Below are 18513 nucleotides of genomic sequence, written 5' to 3' on the forward strand. Positions count from 1 at the left end.
TGTAGTGAATGGTGCTACCTCTGGCTGGTGACCAGTGACCAGCACTGTTCCTCAGAGTTCCAATTCTAGGGCCAGTTCTGTTTGATATATTTATCAATGATCTGGATGGAGGAGTTGAATGCATCATTAGCAAGTTTGCTGATGATACCAAACCGGGAGGTGCTGTTGACTCTCTTGAGGGACAACAGGCCTTGCAGAAGGATCTAGATAGATTGGAGCATTAGGCAATGTTTAATGGGATGAAATTTAACAAATCCAAATGCCAGATTCTGCACCTAGGATGGAGTAATGCCAGGTACAAGTATAAATTGGGAGAGGAGTGGCTGGAGCGCAGCCCTGCAGAAATAGATCTGGGTGTATTGGTCAACAGGAGGCTCAATATGAGCCAACAGTGTACCTTGGCAGCCAAGAAGGCAAACGTCATCCTGGGGTGCATCAAACACAACATAACCAGACGGTCAAAAGAGATGATTATCCCTTATTCAGCACTAGTGAGGCCTCACCTTAAATGCTGTGTGCACTCCTGGGTCCCACAATTTAAGAAGGATATGAAGGTCCTTGAATGTATCCAGAGGAGGGCAAGAAAGTTGGTGAAAGGGCTGGAAGGCATGTCCTATGAGGAGTGGCTGAGGACTTTGGGCTTATCAAGTTTGGAGAAAAAGAGACTGAGAGGTGACCTCATTGCTCTCTAGAGCTTCCTGATGAAGGGAAGTGGAGAGGGAGGTGCTGAGCTCTTCTCCCTGCTATCCAGTGACAGGACGTGTGGGAATGGTTCAAAGCTGCTCCAGGGGAGGTTTAGACTGGACATTAGAATCATAGAATCATAGAATAGTTTGGGTTGGAAGGGATCATTAAAGGTCATCTAGAACAACACCCCTGCAGTGAGCAGGGATGTTTCCACTAGATCAGATTGCTCAGAGCCCTATCCAACCTGACCTTGAATGTTTCCAGGGATGGGGCATCTAAAAACTCCCTGGGCAACCTCTTTCAGTGTTTCACCACCCTCATCATAAAAACTTTCTTCCTTATATCTAGTCTGAATCTACCCTCTTTTAGTTTAAAACCATTACCCCTTGTCTGTCCCTATTTCTCCTATAAGTCCCTTTTAAGTACTGAAAAGCTGCAATAAGGTCTCACCAGAGCCTTCTCTTCTCCAGGCTGAACAACCCAAACACTCTGTCTTTCCTCACAAGAGAGGTGTTTGATCCCTCTGATCATTTTTTGTGGCCCTCTTCTGGACCCACTCCAACAGGTCTTTCTTCTACTGAAGGCTCCAGAGCTGGATGCTACTCCAGGTGGTGTATCACCAGAACAAAGCAGAGGGGCAGAATCACCTCCCTCAACCTGTTAGCCACACTTTTTGATGTATCCCAGGATACAGTTGACTTTCTGGGCTGCAGAAGCACACTTCCAGGTCATGTTGAGCTTCTCATCAACTAACACTCCCAAGTCCTTCTCCACAGGGCTGTTCTCAATCCTTTCATTACCCAACCTGTACTGATAACCGGGTTTGCCCTGACCCAGGTGCAGGACCTTGCACTTGGCCTTGTTGAACCTCATGACGTTCACATGGGCCCACTTCTCAAGATTGTCTAGATCCCTCTGGATGGCATCCTGTCCCTCAGGTGTGTCAACTGCACCACTCAGCTTAGTGTCATCTTCAAACTTGCTGAGGGTTCACTTGATCCTGCTGTCTATGTCACTGATGAAGATATTAAATAGTACTGGTCCCAGTACAGACCCCTGAGGGACACCACTTGTCACCGATCCTCATCTGGACATTGAGCCGTTGACCACTACCCTCTGGATGCGACGATTCAACCAATTCCTCACCCACTGAACAGTCCACCCATCAAATCCATATCTCTCTAATTTATAGAGGAGGGTGTGGGGGACCATGTTAAAGGCCTTACAGAATTCTTAGGAAGACTTAGTGCTTAGGTAGCATTTCTTTACTGACAGGGTGATCAAACACTGGAACAGGCTTCTTAGAGAGGTGGTCAATGCCCCAAGCCTGTCAGTGTGAAAAAGGTATTTGGGCAATGCCCTTAATAACATGATTTAATTCAGTCAACTCTGAACTGGTCAGTCAGTTGGATTAGCTGATTAGTGTAGGTCCCTTCCAACTGAAATTTCTATTCTATTCTATTCTATTCTATTCTATTCTATTCTATTCTATTCTATTCTATTCTATTCTATTCTATTCTATTCTATTCTATTCTATATTTGAAGTAGGTCCAGACTCATCAGATTTACAGAAAACAGTGAATTTTTGTTTATATTCATTATTTGTATTTTCAGTTACTTTGGGAATAGCTAAACTCTGGAGATAATCTGTGCTGTTGTGCCTCAGTTTCCTAAAAGAAAATGAGAATGTTTCCATTTATCCATTTAGAAATGTACAAAAAACATAGACAAGTATTATAAATCACAAAACAGAGTACTTACCATAAGAGTCTCTCTTGTTACTTGTTACTATCCCTCTTGAAGACAGGACAGCATTATGTAACACTGGGTTTTTTTTTTTTAGTATTGATTTTCTCTTTTTTCATTTGCTCTTCATATTTCTTGATACTCCTTCCTAGTATAGTTATATATATACTTTTTCTGGCTACTATGATTTACAGTGGCTTTAAGAATAAGGTAGCTGGGAGAAAATAATGATTTAATATATTTTTCTTTTTGCCTTTTTTAGTTCCATAACTTAACCAAACAAACAAGCAAAAAACACACACACACAAAAAAAAGAACAGAAAAACACCGACTGTAAAATCTTGAAAAGTTCACTTCTGCTAGGTACCTTTCATAATATAATAGCCATATATTCATGTTTTTGATTTTCCATCACTGTTATTGTTTTTGTTTAGATCACAGTTACCTATTTTGACGTGACTTATTAAAGATTCCATTAAAGAATAAAATGGCCATATAAATCAAACAGCAGTTTTACTAACTTCAGTGTACTCTACATGAGCCCATTGGCTAGCTTTTTAAATTCTGAGCATTTCCTAGCTATCGCATTAGTTTTTATTGTAGCAAATAATATATTAAACATAAAAGAATTATAGTTAAGAATTTCTGTACTCTAACTCTGATCGTAACTCTCTGTGTGGTCCTAGGCAAATTAGTTGAAGTTCCTCTTTCTGTTACTTGCAAGATTGTAATGAAGACTTGTGAACAATTAATATAGGCATGTAAATACTAATAATGCCCAAAGGTCTTGTAGCTACTGTACATAAACAGACCTTCATTTCATTTCTTGATTTTGTGAAGGCATTAGCACTCAGACTCATGGAACACCAACTTTCAGAGCATTCAGAGCTTTATTTCAAGAGCAAATTCCAACAAGGCAGGGTTTTACAGGCAAGTCTGGGAACTTCTGCTTCATGTCTGATTTGATATCAGACCTGTTCAGCCTGGTGTTCATATGCTGCACTGTTGATTTGCTCATGCACAAAAAGTCAGAGATTAAGAACTATGGCTTGGTTACTGTAAGTCTGATTTATTAGTTTTGTTGCTGATAAGTGGCCTTTTACACTTGGACATACAGTGGTCAGGATTTCCTAGTATCTTACAATGATCCAGATTTTGCTACCTGGAAGTTAATGGCGAAGTCAAAAACGTGAATATCTTGTAAGCAAGTAATGGCCCATTATTGGCTGTCTTTAGAAAAGCACCTAGGCAGGTTACACTGAAACATAAATATGAAGGCCCAAAAGATCAGTAGAAACATACTCTGGTGTGAAGAATGAGATGACTGAATTTCTCAGTGCTGATTTATTTTTTTTTAAATCCTTATGAACAGAGAGAGTATGGATTCCACACTGTATATAGATAAAAAACCCCACAAATAAATTTAAGGTATCTGTATGCAAGATTTTATGAGATCTTTTGCTCATCTTAACATTCTTCTATCAGAGTAACTAAATCTCATCATATTCAATGAGTCTTAATTTTATATAATACTTTAAAAAGATAATTATATTAGTGACTCTTATAACACATTAATGGAGAGAAGCATTAATATCATACAGCACTAATTCAATTTGTTAGAAAATGCAAATGTAAGACACATTCTGCTTTTTCTGAGAAATATCAGTGCTATCTGCTCTTTCTTTTAACATTGCCTACAGGGGAAGCCTTGTTATTGAACAACCATAAAATTACCACCAATACTTTCAATGGACAACTGCTTCTCCAGTGAAAAGACTGGAAATGTCTAGCTATTTTAGAAATTAAGAAAAAAATAACATTTTTGTTTCCTTTTTTGTTTTCTTTTTTTTTTTTTTTAATGCAGTGAGTTATTTAAGAACATCTAAAAGATCCACAGCACAATTTCCTACAATATATATACATTTTCAGCCTTTATTTTCATTAAACACATCCGTCAGCAATGTACAAGTGTAATTCTAAGACTGGTACACTGATATATATAGAATAAAAAATAAACTTAGCTTTATAGACTACAAAATTGAGTATCTTTACCAGAACTTCTTTTATAAAACAGCTCAAGCTTGATTTAATTAATTAAGCTTTCATCATGGTTGCATAATACTTGTTAAAGAGGCAGGGAAGAAATGGGCCTAGTGTGGTTATGTGTCTACTTCCCAGAATCAGGAAATGAACTCCTCAGGTCCATTCCTGTGGTATGAAGGGTTCAATTTTTTATCTTGCAGTGATATCAAGAACACCCATCACTTCTAGGTGCCCCTTCCAACAAAGCACAGTTCTTCTGGTCTATGACAGATGCATCAGGTAACCATAGGAATCCTAGGAGGTACTAGATACTTATGCAGTGCTGTCCAGATCACACTTTTGTCCTCCTGCTTTTGACCTCTTTCTGGCTGAAAGAAGTAAATAGCAAAAAAGTTGCTACAACACATCATCAATAATAGAGTGTCCCCTTGCAAAAGATGAAGAGAGACACACAGACATAGACCAGCTGTGGTTTCTTGGTCTTAAGACTGCTTCTCTGTGTCAGTGGGTGGACCCTGCAAAGAATCCACAAGCCTCTAGTTCTGATACAATCCCTTAATGGTGTAGATAACTTCCTTCCTTCCACGACCTTTCTTAATGCTTTTTGATTTCCCATGGGTCAGTGCAACAAGTTGCTTTTCAGCCATTTTTTTCTGCTTAGATACCTTTTTCCTGTTATTTCTGCCTTACTGTGTGAGAGGATAGCACATGCTATTACAGCATTTTCAACACCACTGTGAATGTGGGAGCTGTGGGAATAAAAAAAATGCACAGCACACACTTACTTCTTTAGTGGTGTTAGGTACTGAAGGAAAGGGGAAAAGGCAGTAGGGTAGGAAAGGGAATTTGGGAGATATCTGTTAACATAAAGAAGCTAAAACCTCATTAGTTGCTCCTGTATTGCCCTTTGGCAAATTCTGGGTATCTTCTGCTTCTCGTACTTGGCATGCAAGTCCGTTCTTCACAAAAGTAAAAGGTACAGAAAGGCCTTAGAAGGGCTGCATCGTCATTGGCAACATTTTCATACATGGGTACTCCATGTATATGTAAATAAATAAAAAAAAAGTTTAGGGGAACACAATAAAATCAAGGAGAAAATATAAAATTGAGTTTGACAGGAAAATGTAGATGAATGGAGACTGAGACGTGCAAAAAAAAAAAAAACAAAAAAAAACAGAGTAGAATTGGTGATATAGGAAAGAGGAAAGAAATTGGAAAGTAGAAAAAAAAATCCTGAAAAAAACCCGTTAGGAACATCAACTTCACGAGTTGGGACTGATGTGAGAAATAATTATATTCTTTCTATGAATCAAATGAGATGGCTCAATTTTTAAAAGGATTTGTCATTATTATTTTGGTCTGTTCCTTCATTACATTTCTACTTCATTAAGTAAAAACTCAGGTCTTTCAAATATTTTGTTCTTAATATGAGGGCTGGACATGAAAACATGTTCTGTTTTGTTTTTCAGACCTGTTTTTACAGAGTGGAATACAATTTATATTTGTTTTTTTCTGGTATTGCTGTTTATTTAACCTACTACAGTATTATTCTTTTCTTCTCTATTTCCTCTTCCTCTAGTATTTGATTCACAAATGACAACTGGAAAATCTCAGAACTTTTCCTTGCTTCACATTGTTTTAAGCCTACAAAATTGGTTTGGAAGTTCTTAGGCACGCTATTAATTTCCTTACTTCAAAGTCTTACACTGAAATTTTAGCAATATGTTAGTAACAACTGGGTTTAAAATTAGAAACTTTCACAGATTGGGAGAGAGGGGGCTACAACAGTTCTTGTTATAAACAGGGGAGTGGGAAAAACCCCATACATGTTATTGACTGAATAGAGATTGACAAAAAATGCAATGCAAATGGAAGGCTTTATTTTCAATAAGTATAAAGTATTCAAGGTGAGTGGGATATTGCTGTTCATGCTGTCCATGGTTCATAAGGTCAGCCAAAATACTGTATTCTAATGATACTTCATGTAAGCTAGTAGACATGCAGCCAGAGTGCAGAAAAAAGCATCCATACAGCTGTTATAAAAGAGACTACTGATTGCTGAAATTTACATGAAGAGATTAGGATCTCACTTGACTGGTTTACATTGCAGCATACAGAATGAAAAATGTAAAATAATACTTTGTTTTGGTATAAGCATTTTCTAATATTTTTGTTTGTCCACAGTTCTTAGATATGTAAATATTAATTTTTCCTTGCAGTTTACTTTACAGATTGCTAATCTATAACACAGCAATAAAACACTGTGCAATAAGGTGTTCTGGAAGATAACAGTCAACTGTTCTTTGCTCTTCATATCCTTCAAGTATTTCTATGTTTGTCACCAAGTGAAATTTATAAAATAAATGAAAGTTATTTTGCTAGAAATAAAGTGATTCAGGTATATTTTAGAACATAATATTCTAAGTTGAAACATGTGAACAATAGTACATATTTCCTACCTGAAAATATATGAAGGAAAAAAATCACTTTGGTTGATCTTTTGACATATTTCAGTGGGTAGATATTGAAAACTTACTTATGTCTGATCTTCTATGTGCTGTTATTACTGAGAGGAAGACCAGAAAAAAATACACTGAGTTGAAGTAGGAATATTGAGAGGTGGAATGATATTTGGATATTTGGAGTTAATTTCCATGGCTTGGATTAACTTCAAGAAAAGTTTTGACTCATGCACAAATAGTGCACAGTTCAAATAATTTTATCTCCTTAAAACATTCTTCTTAGCTCAAGAAAATATTTCAAAAAGTTAAAAGTGTAGCATTTCATCATTTAAATATCTTCGAAGCTATGATTCTTTTGAATTTTAAAATCTAAAATTCTTTATTAGAAAAGATTAAATAAATATTTTATGTTGCAAAATAATGTTACAATCTTTGTAATGCTTGCTTTTTCCTGTATCTGGATAAATAATCATTTAAAAAATTAAGATTTTTAATCAAATAGTAACACTACTTAGCTTTAACCTGCTTCTAAAAAGAGGATTGAGGAGGTCACTAAGACAGGAAATTTTTTTTTAAAATTTTGCTCTTAAAGAAAGAAGTAAGGTAAACAATTTCACATCCCAGGAGGGATTGTTGCATTTCTATGCAAAATCTGGAAAATGGAGGAGGAGAAAAAGAGCTGTTGTCAGAAATGCAAAGTAAAATACATAGTTTAAGTGTGCTCACAATTCTCTGTTTCTAAATCAAGTAATCCAAATCCTTCTTGGAAAGTTAAAATACTTTTCAGATGATGACTCATATAATGACTATGATTCATCTTATCCAAGTTCAGTTCTCACAATGTGTTAGTCATATAAACTTCTAGGGGTATAAGAGAGAGACAGTATTTTCTGAAAAGTAATTAACCCTGTCTTAAGGTAGATGGTAGAGGCAGGTATGAAAAATTGCTTTCTGGAGGTTCCTATATTCAGTATCAGAATAAGGGTATCAAATAAAATGTTCAGACATAAAGATCTAGTAACATTTATGATGTCTCACAGTATGTCAGACATCTTTACAGAAGTGACAAATATGAAACAGGGTTTATGGGAATCACACACTTCTGAAGGAATAACTGGATGGTAGATGGGATACCCTAAAGCACCTCAACTATCACTAGACACCTATCTATGGGAAACTAAGTGAATCCAAGGAGTTTAGATAACTATTACAGATATGATGCTTAACTCTCCAGAGATGGGATTAAACAGACCAGATTCATTCACGTTCATTTAGGTGTCTACAGTGATACTTTGACATGTGAACTGAATGTCTAAGTTACAATTATAGTCAATGGAGATCTAAGATTCAACTTACTGATGCCATTTAGGATCTTTAGAATATCTCAGTTGACTTCCAGTTGCTACACAAGATTTAGATCTCCCATAGGTTTTGTGTCATCTTTTCAGTTCCATATAGATGTCCAGTATCCTAGGGCACCTCAATAACATTTCACACTGATTTCTGGGCACCCTATTTTAGTCCTAGATCTCCATTAACTGCAATGAAAGTTTGACCCCTGCTAATATATACCTGTACACACTAAGTATACATATTATAATCTGTAGTTGAATATTGTCCTAAATGTATAAATTAAAATAAGATTAATTGCATTCTATGTTTCAAATAGTCATAACCCTTTTCAGGCTACAAAAAGCTGTCATCCCAAATTATTTCATGACCTTCATCAAACTATTTTTCAGCATAATTTCTAAGGCAACTTGAATGACAGCCTTTGATCATTTGTTTTCCAGATAGATTTCATTACAGTATTCTTTTTTGCCTCATTTTCTATAAGATATTGGCCTAGTTATTTGCCTGTAGCCCAGCGATAAACATCATAATCAAAACACATCTGCAGATATTGTAATGGTTTATTATAAGCACTACGATGTGAATTACATGCATTCTAATAAGTCCCCAATTATTTATGTAATATCTTTAAAGCCTTAGCTTTTCAGTAAGTAATATGAAGTTTAAAGAATGCTGAAGGGTTTTATCCTGCACATAGGCATACTGTTTTCAGCCATTTTAGTCACTTAATTATTACAACCCCTCACTGATGTGTTAGGTAAGGAAAAGTGAGCTGACAGAGACAGCAAGGTAGGTAGGGCAGTGCCCTCACCTGCTGCACCTGAGCAAGAAGAGCAGAGCAGGGCTGGTGGTGGTAACTGGGGTTGGCCTACAGTCCCATGATCACCAGACAAGGTAATGGTGATGAGGCAGGTCAGACCCAGCAAAGTGCAAGGTCTAGCAGAGCATATCTACAGCACAGGACAGCCGAAGCAAGGAGCCAGGGCAAGGGCCTGAGCTGAAAGAGTCAGTGGGGGAAAGCTCTAGGTGTGGTTTCTCAAGGCTCTTCTTCCAGAAGTGTCACTTGGCTGCACCATATCAGAGCTGGTCATGAACACAGGTAAACAAAGTCCTGTCAGAAGGGAAAGCCTTTGCAGAACAGGATTACAGATAAAGACTGCTACAGCCTATTTGGGGCAAACACAGCCTGTTGGTGTGTTCAGGACTCTGATATCATTGCCATACACATTTTCATATCAGAGTGGAGGACTGTGTAGAATATAATATCATGATTTCAAATCTCATTTCCATTGAATGAATAAATATTTTAAATATTCATTAATTTATATGTAAATATATAAATGTTTTTATGTAATAAGAATGAGCTCAGAAGATTTTTTATTCTAATATTGACACAAAAAATTATAATTGAACAAATTATCATATCTGAACAGTCAGTTTAACTTTTAAATTTCATCCTTTTTTCCCCTGATTACATTAATAGTACAAAGAGGTAGCATTTTTCTCTAAGGTCACAATGTATGGATCAAACTAAGGCCACATCAGCTAGAGCGGAGAGCTGAAGGACTACAGATACCCTTTTTTTTTTTTTTTTTTCTTTTCAGAAACCTGACCAGGGTGTGCTGCAATACCTTCATGTCTTATACACTAAATAGCTTTTTTGCTGAAATAAAGACCTAGGAAGGAAGAAAGAGGAAAAGAGATTAAAGGAGGCTTAGCACATGCACAGTTTAGGAATAGTTTCAGATTATATCCACATAAAAGTGAAGGTCTTGTATCACTGATTAATAACTACATTCAGTCTAGGCTTGCATTCAGTAATGATTGATGGTTTTGACTGAAGTTATTTGCCATCTGTTTTTATTTCTCTCTCCCCTCTCAATTTCTTCCTGTTTCTTTATTGCCCTTTGTTTCCTTCATTCACTCCAGATGTTACTCCATTTTCAGGGGTTTCTTCATTCTCCTGCTATGTTTAAAACAATCCTTTTGAAGATGGTGACCACTCAGTCTGCCTCACTTGTTTCAGATATGTTCTTCAGAAGTCATTTTAGATGGTACACTACATAAAATGGACAAGAAATAAAATAAACCAAATACAAATGCAGAAAATTATGCAAGATTATTATACTGTCCATAGAATAACCAGATTATTATCTTTACATGGTGTCTTCAATATGAGGATAAGCACTGTGCCTTACTCTGGCATTGAATATCATTCTGACTTTTAGTAGAGAAATATCTCTAAAAATCAGAACTTTTGTCTTCAGAGTACAGATAAATCTCTTGCGGAGGAGGCATTACTGTAATTATTGTGAGGTACCTAGCCCATATCACTGCAATAATAACAATAATTCTCTGATGAAAGTTTAGCTTTTACTGTATGTATGTATGTAATAAATAATAGATATGTCTTAATAAAATCCCAGTACAGCACATACCTAGAAATGCATATAACACACCTATATAATGCTTAGCCTTGGAATGGTATAAACCACAATATTCCCAGCTTAAATTCCTGTTGAACACAGATAAATGTAAGTATTTATGTTTAATTTGTACCCTTAATTCCTGAGAATGACATCTCTGTATTTTCACATCAGTTCCCACTTATTACCATGTCAGCTCCAGAAAAATTGTGTCAGAAAAGATAATACTCCAGACAATCTAGTTAAAATGGCAAAAATCAAAAAGTTATTCCTTCAGGATAATCAAACATATATATAGATAATTATTATTTAAAGATGCCAGCAAAAATATGACTTCTCTCCTATGAATCTTAAGCCCCTATTAAGATATGACTACGGTTTTCTTGTAGCGACATTCCTAGATATTTAAAGAAGGATACAGCAGATTATAGAAGCTCTCTATACTGAAAATCGGTACAAGTCATGTCACACAGGAGCTCTCTAATACAAAGTGCTCCACTTCCCTCCTTCACAATGTTAATGTTCTTTTACTTTTTAGAAGTATCTATGTTTTTCCACAACTGTAGTTCTGTCTCAACAGATGGAAATTTTGTTCACCTCTGTTCTAACATGGATGCAAGTTAACTGAAATCATGTTCCTTTCTGAAGACATTTACATTCAGGGCTACAAAGTACCCTGGCACACCTGGCCATGACAGTAACACGGTCTTTTAACACATTGTGTTGGGTTTGTGTGTGGCTGGGTTTTGGTAGCAGGGGATGGGGCTACAGAAGTGACTCCTGTGAGAGGTTTCTAGAAGCTCCCCTGGCTCCAAGTTGGACCCATTCCTGGTCAAGGCCGAGCCACTTAGCAATGGTGGCTGCGCCTCTGTGATAACATATTTAAGAAGGGGAATCTGGAGAAGAAGAGGACTTGTGAGGGAAATACCTATGCAAGCACCAAGGTCAGTGAAACAAAGGAGGAGTGGGGGCAGGTGCTCCAGAGCAGAGACTCCCCTGCAGCTCGTGGTGAGAGGGCAGGCTGTGCTCCTGCAGCCCATGGAGGTCCGTGGTGGAGCAGATGCCCAACTGCAGCCCATGGAGGACCCCACACTGGAGCAGATGGCTGTGCCTGAAAAGGGCTGGGACTCTGAGAGAAGCCCATGCTGGATCAGTCTTTTGCTGGGAGGACTGCAGCCTGCAGAAGGGACCCACATTGGAGCAGTTCATGAAGAGATGTAGCCCTTCTGGGAAGGACTCACATTGGAGAAGTTCATGGAGGACTGTCTCCTGTGGGAAGAACCCCACGCTGGAGCAGAGGAAGAGTGTGAGGAGTCCTTTCTGTAAGGAGGAAGGAGCAACAGAAACAATGGGTGATGAACTGAGGGCAACCCCTATCCCCTGCCCACCTGCACTGCTGGGGGAAGGAGGTAGAGAAATCTGGAGCAAAGTTGAGCCTGACAAGAAGGGAGGGGTATGGGGAAGATGTATTTTTAAGATATAGTTGTATTTCTCACTGTCCTATTCTGTTTGTTTGGAAAATTAAGTGGAGGTGGTAGTGGTGTTTAAATTAAATCGATCATTTTTTTCTTCTTTGCCAACAGAGTCTGTCTTTTGTGCATGACCATAATTGGTGAGTCATCCCTCCCTGTCCTTGTCTCAATCCCTGAGCCTTTTGTTTTATTTTCTCCTCCCCATCCCTGAGGGGGAAGGAGGAAGCTTAAGCCATGACACACATTTACAAATAAAATGAGAGAAAATTCATTAGAGGGTTGAATTGTTGGTGGGTAAGTTTTTGTGGTTTTTTTTTTTCAGTAAAACATGCCAACAAAGCTACATTACAATAAAGTAGTAATTAATCACGTGAAATACAGCTGTTTGTTTTTAACCAAAACAAATAACTCCTCAGCAGCAGAACATATGTAGCAATTAGCTGTCATATTATAAAAACATAGTACCAATTAGCTGTCATATTATAAAAACATAGTATCACCTTCTATTCATTATTTTCTGCTCACATGCTGTTATGTTCTACATCCGGCTTCAGTATTACATAAGGCCAAAATATCTAGTGACTTGGACAGAAACAATGTCAGGTCTCCACACATGCTTTGTGTGACTAAGATAAAAAACACTGTGAGGGAATCTTCTGTGAGTAATGGTTTGTATAGAGATGATTTTTTTGATATTGAAGAGTCCTTCAAACATCAGTGTCAGATTAGTTGAGCAGCATGCTCATTTCACCAAGGCACAGCAAAAGATTAATATTATAAAGAAGGTGACCAGTAACAATTTATTGTACGTTATTCCTAACACATTTCACAATTTTAACCTTGAGACATGACACTTGATGCAATGTTAGATGCCACAGTAAGAAAAAGTATTCCTCACAGCAAGCCTCAGGCTACTTACTGGTAATTGGTTTCATGAACATTTAGAAAGTGATGAAATCATTTTGCCCATTTATATTTGAAATGCCTATCTCAAAAAAGCATATTGGTCTACCTGGCAGTATACTGTCATGTCAAGTGTTCCATTTATTTTTGGAAAATCATCATCATAATCTAAACTGCTATGCTCAAAACCTTATTTATGGGCAAAGTAGCAGCACAGCTTATATGTACCTACAGTCAAAAAATTCATTGTTAGTATAAATGAAATCTTAAGAATCTCATAATAATAAGTCTAGATCTAATTGTTACAGAAAAAGAAAGAACAACAATGCAGCTAAAATTGTTATACACACAAATTATTTTCTACCCCTCTTTCCCAACATTATGGTCTCCATTCCATGGTCTCGCAGGGTCACAAGATTGGTGGTTAGCTTGGTGGTAGTGGGGTGTTGTGAAGAGCCATCAGCACCCTGGAGTCTTTTGACAAGAGAAATACAATGGTCGTGTTAATGGTTTCTTCTTTCTCACTCTAGGGTCCATTTGGGGTAATTGAAAATGTTTGCTAACATATTTTATACTTTTTTCTTTCTTCATTGGTCTTCATCTCCATGTTACGTATGAATTTACTAAATATGGTGCTTTTTGCATATGTTAGGTACTTGGACTTTGTCCTCTTTGTTACCCGTAAGACCAGTTTTGTCCAGCTCCAGGTTTGCATTTCTGTCACTGACTATGGGTGAGTTGTTTATAGCTGTGGGGTCTCCAGTGTCAACCATGTGCCAACCTCATGCCTTATCCTTGTGTATATGTACGAGGACATCTCCGCATTCCTCTTTATGTTGCTTCCTGTGTCCTCGCTTTTCAAGGCCTCTGTTGTCATATCAGGCCTGTACTTCTCTACATTACGTCATTACGTTGGAATCATAAATATCTCATTCTTCACAGAATAATTGCTTGTTACTGCTATATATATATATAAAACTATTACAATGATCTTTTACTTGTCTAAAGTACATTTTAATGGATTTATATAGATTATTTTTTCATAATATTATAATGACAAAGACATTGAAGAGATATTCTCTGTCAATTTGTCAGTCCTTTGAATGATGGTCTTCACTTCCAGTACATCAGCCTTTTAGTATATTTTTTCTGTTACTACTTTACTAGCTTCTGTAATCCTGATTACTTTCGACAGATTAATATGATTTCCTCTTTCTTCTTTCTATATAGAGAAATATAAATGTAAAATACAAATAAATCATAGTACAAATAAATTCTTCTCAAGTGTGTGGTCAACAGACTCCTTTGTTTATCATGAGGTACCTATGTACTCTTACACCTGGTCTGGGCAGCCTCATCATTGTCCCTTGAACTGTGGTCAATGGACTCTGATTCAAATTCACTAATCTTGTTCAGGCAGCTGAAGAAATTACCTCTCCAAAAACCTTTCTTGTCTACCACTTTACACTTCTCTCATATTTTCATTTTATACTATTGGTTACTGAATAGAACTAGAACACATGTATTTAAATAATATTTGATGTACTAAAATTTAGCTGAAATTGGGAACAAGCTACACTAATAATCCACATTTAAACTTGTTGCAAACTAGGAGAAAACACTATTTTATTCATGGTTTCTTGATAAAGAGGAAGCAGTGCCATAGAAGAACTCGAGATACACTGATGGACATTTTTCATAAACATTTTTATGAACTAAATTTGCCTAATATGTCACATCTCCTAGTCATCGTCATCTGCAAAAATGGCCATGATTTCCCCTAACATGTTAAGTTGAATATAAGATTATCTGTATAAGACTTTCTCGCAGAAAGAAAAGCTTGACTGTGCTACTAATTAAAAACAAACTGATCAATTTGTTTGCACTCTAAATAATTCTTGTTCTTCTGTCTGTGCATGGCACAGCTGAAGGCACTATTATTAGAAAACAAAGTATAACTTCAAACAGAGCAGAATATTTGACAATATCATTCCATTGTCTTTCTTAAAATGTGCTCACTTTTTATGTTAAGAAACCTTACTCAAAACTCAGGAACTAAAGAAAAATATGTTCCATTTGTTCTTTATATAATCCAGATCATCATTTAGCTACATGGATTTTCTTCCTCAGAACTTTATGAGACCCAGCTGGTTGTATTACTCTACAGTTAGTGACAGTGCAGGTTTTCTATTTTTTACCTTATTGATAAGATAATTTTTATAGAATAAGAGTAAATAGAAAAAAATATTTATATTTTTTCCTATTCATACCCAAAATAAGTGTCCAAGACATGCTAATTTTGTGCTTACATCAGAAATTTAACAGAGTATTGATGAATTAGAGGTTATAAGAAGCTGAAATAAACCCACCTATTTTTTCATCAATATTTTACACCAAATTTTAAGCAAAAACCTTATGGAATTAATCTGTTGTCTTCTCCTACACAGCCAGTGAAGAAGAATTAACAACTCTAAGATTTGATGCAGATCTCAGGTGAGCAGAACTGTCTTTTCAAACTCTTTCTCTTGCTCTCCATTGTCATCATATTAAATCTCTTATAGCAACTTTTCTGACGCAGATACATTGGTGAGACCAGTTTGGAGCAAATATGGCAAGTAACGTATTAAAAAATAGTCTTGTTACTTTTAAGGTTACTGTGAAGCACATTGTGTCAGATCAACAGATGACACAACACAGACAGATGGTCAGAACATGAAGTAATAAGTATTCTTTGGCTAAATGTCTGTGTGTTTATTCGTATACTTTGATGAAGATAGACAGTAGTACTATCAATACAGTAACTCTAGAAGACTTAAGAATTCAAAAATAATTTTTACTACAATGAAACTAGAAACATCATCCAAAACGTAAAGTTACTTTAAGAATGAAACTCCAAATTATCGAGTTATGCAGTATGCTGTTTTCATCAAAAACTTACTACACCCTTGTATACTTAATATTTGTAGCTGTTGAATATATTATCTATATGCTAACTATGAATAGGGTCATAACATGTTGTAACTTACTCAAACTTTTCTGTCAAAAATCCAAAAATGTCAAAAGTTATAAAATAAATCAAAGAATGACAAATACCAGAAAATAAGATGTTGCATTTTTCTGACCTGAGTCTCATGATCTGGCTGAGAAGGCTAAATCAAGCATATGTGAGGCACACATTGATTTATAAGGAGATATAGTTCCATTACCCACAAAAGCTTAAAGACATATCTATTCTGGGACACACAATACAAAGTTGTCTCCTTAGGAATTTTAGAAATGGAATGTGCTCTAAAACCTCTGTAGACAAAACTAAAAATGCCATGATGGAGTTATGCTATTTCTTAAAACTTTAATCTATAACAGTACTGTTATGTTGCCTTAGGCTATATTGAATTGTTTTTAAACCACTTATTTTTAATTGGTTAGAGTTGTTGGTGTGATTTTCTAAATGGCAGGATCTAGGAATAAATACTGCTTGTTTCACTTCTTATCATCATGATAATGGGCAGACGTTAATAAGAGTGACTGTTACTTGTATTCAGCAATGTTGTCCTGGTTTCGGCCAGGATAGAGTCAACTTTCTTTGGGCTGAGAGGGAGCACAGGTAGAGGGCCGGGCCTGGATCGGTCACTGGAATATTCCATATCATGTGATGTCATGCTCAGTATATAAGGGGATGCGTGCTCTCTCAGTTTCCATTTTGGTTTCAGTTTCCCAGATGGTTGGCAGCGGGATTTCTGGTGTGGTCGGGATCGTTGCTGGGGGCAGCCTGCATACCAGTCGCCTGTCAGTGAGCAACTACTGTATATTACCCATTTGGACTTATTATTGTTACTGTTGTTTTGTTACTATCACTAATTTTCCTTTATTCAACCTACGAATTTATTTTATTTTTTGTCCCTCCCCTATTTCACCGGGGGGAAAGGGGGAAGTAAACGACTGGCCACGAGGTGATTGGCTACCGACTGAGTTCAAACTGCAACAGCTTTTTGGCAGCCAGCGTGGGGCCATGGGTTTGAGGTAATGACAGAATGGGTCATAATGTTTATTGCTTGGATCCTTAAGATTTTATCACCTCACTTGCTGTATGTATTTCCCATGCTGTTGCTCACGGTCTGTGAGAGTTGGGTTAAGATTTTGCTTTTGCTGTACTATGTGATGCTCATATAAGACAGGGTGGAGTCATCGGTCCTGGGGCTATTTACAATTGTGTTTGAGAAATTCAGGAATTTCAAATATCCTTGGAATGTTGACATTAGCATGGTCCTCTTACTGCTAGGAGCTAGTTTGTTCCTGCATGCGGTTCAGGTTTTGTTCAGGGTTAAGCAACTATTTAAAAGTATCACCTGGACATCTACCCCAAGTTTGGAGAACTATGAGTGGCTGGGGGTGTGGAGTAGCATGGACAAGTACCTAGAACAGTGGGCACCCCGGGTGTATTGGAACTTCAGTCCTGACAGGTGCAGAATCCTGAGGAACTAGTAAAATTGGAAAAAGTATGTTGTCACCTGGGTAACTCCAGAGAGGCACAGCTCACTGCAACATGCTGGGGCCTAGCCCACGCTTACCGAGTGCTATTAAACACTGTTCAGCACCCTCAAGAGGAAGAGAAGGGCTCTGGATCTGGTAACAAAGTAACAGAAACTGCAGCCACTACAACCCCGAGGACAGGCGCTGCAGCTGAACTAGAGAACCAACCCCTGACGATGTCAGCTGCTCCCATACATAAGAAGAAATACACAGGAAAATCCCCTCGCAGCATACAGGGTGACGATGAACCATGCCCATCATGAGAACAGGAGGAGGAGGCAGAGCCAGTGATAGTCACCTGATCCTTATTCCTGAGTGAGTTGCAAGACATGCAAAAAGATTTCAGCTGCCACCCAGGTGAGCAACTCGTTACCTGGCTGCTGAGGCTCTGGGATAGTGCAGCCAGTAGCATGGAACTAGAGGGTAGGGAGGCCAGGCAGCTCGATCCCTGTCTAGGGAAGGGGGCATTGACAAAGCCATTGGAAAGAAGACACAAAATGTCAGTCTCTGGAGGCAACTTCTGTCAAGTGTGAGGGAGAAGTATCCCTTCAAGGAAGATTCTGTATGTCATCCAAGTAAGTGGACCACTATGGAGAGAGGTATTCAATACTTGAGGGAGCTAGCTGGGCAGGATATGGTTTACTACGACCCAGATGATGCACGGCTATCCACAGATCCAGATGAAGTCCAATGCACCCAGCCCATGTGGAGGAAGTTTGTAGAGAGCACACCATCATCATACGCCAGTGCATTAGCACTAATGGACTGGAAAGACGAAGAGGGACCACGAGTGGATAAATTGGTTTGAAAACTACGACAATATGAAGAAAGTCTCTCTTCCTCCCTCATCACGGCTGTGGAGAAATTACCTCAAGAATTCCAGCAGTTTAA

This window comes from Strix uralensis, chromosome 2, assembly GCF_047716275.1.
Source record: "Strix uralensis isolate ZFMK-TIS-50842 chromosome 2, bStrUra1, whole genome shotgun sequence".
NCBI classification, from domain to species: Eukaryota; Metazoa; Chordata; class Aves; order Strigiformes; family Strigidae; genus Strix; species Strix uralensis.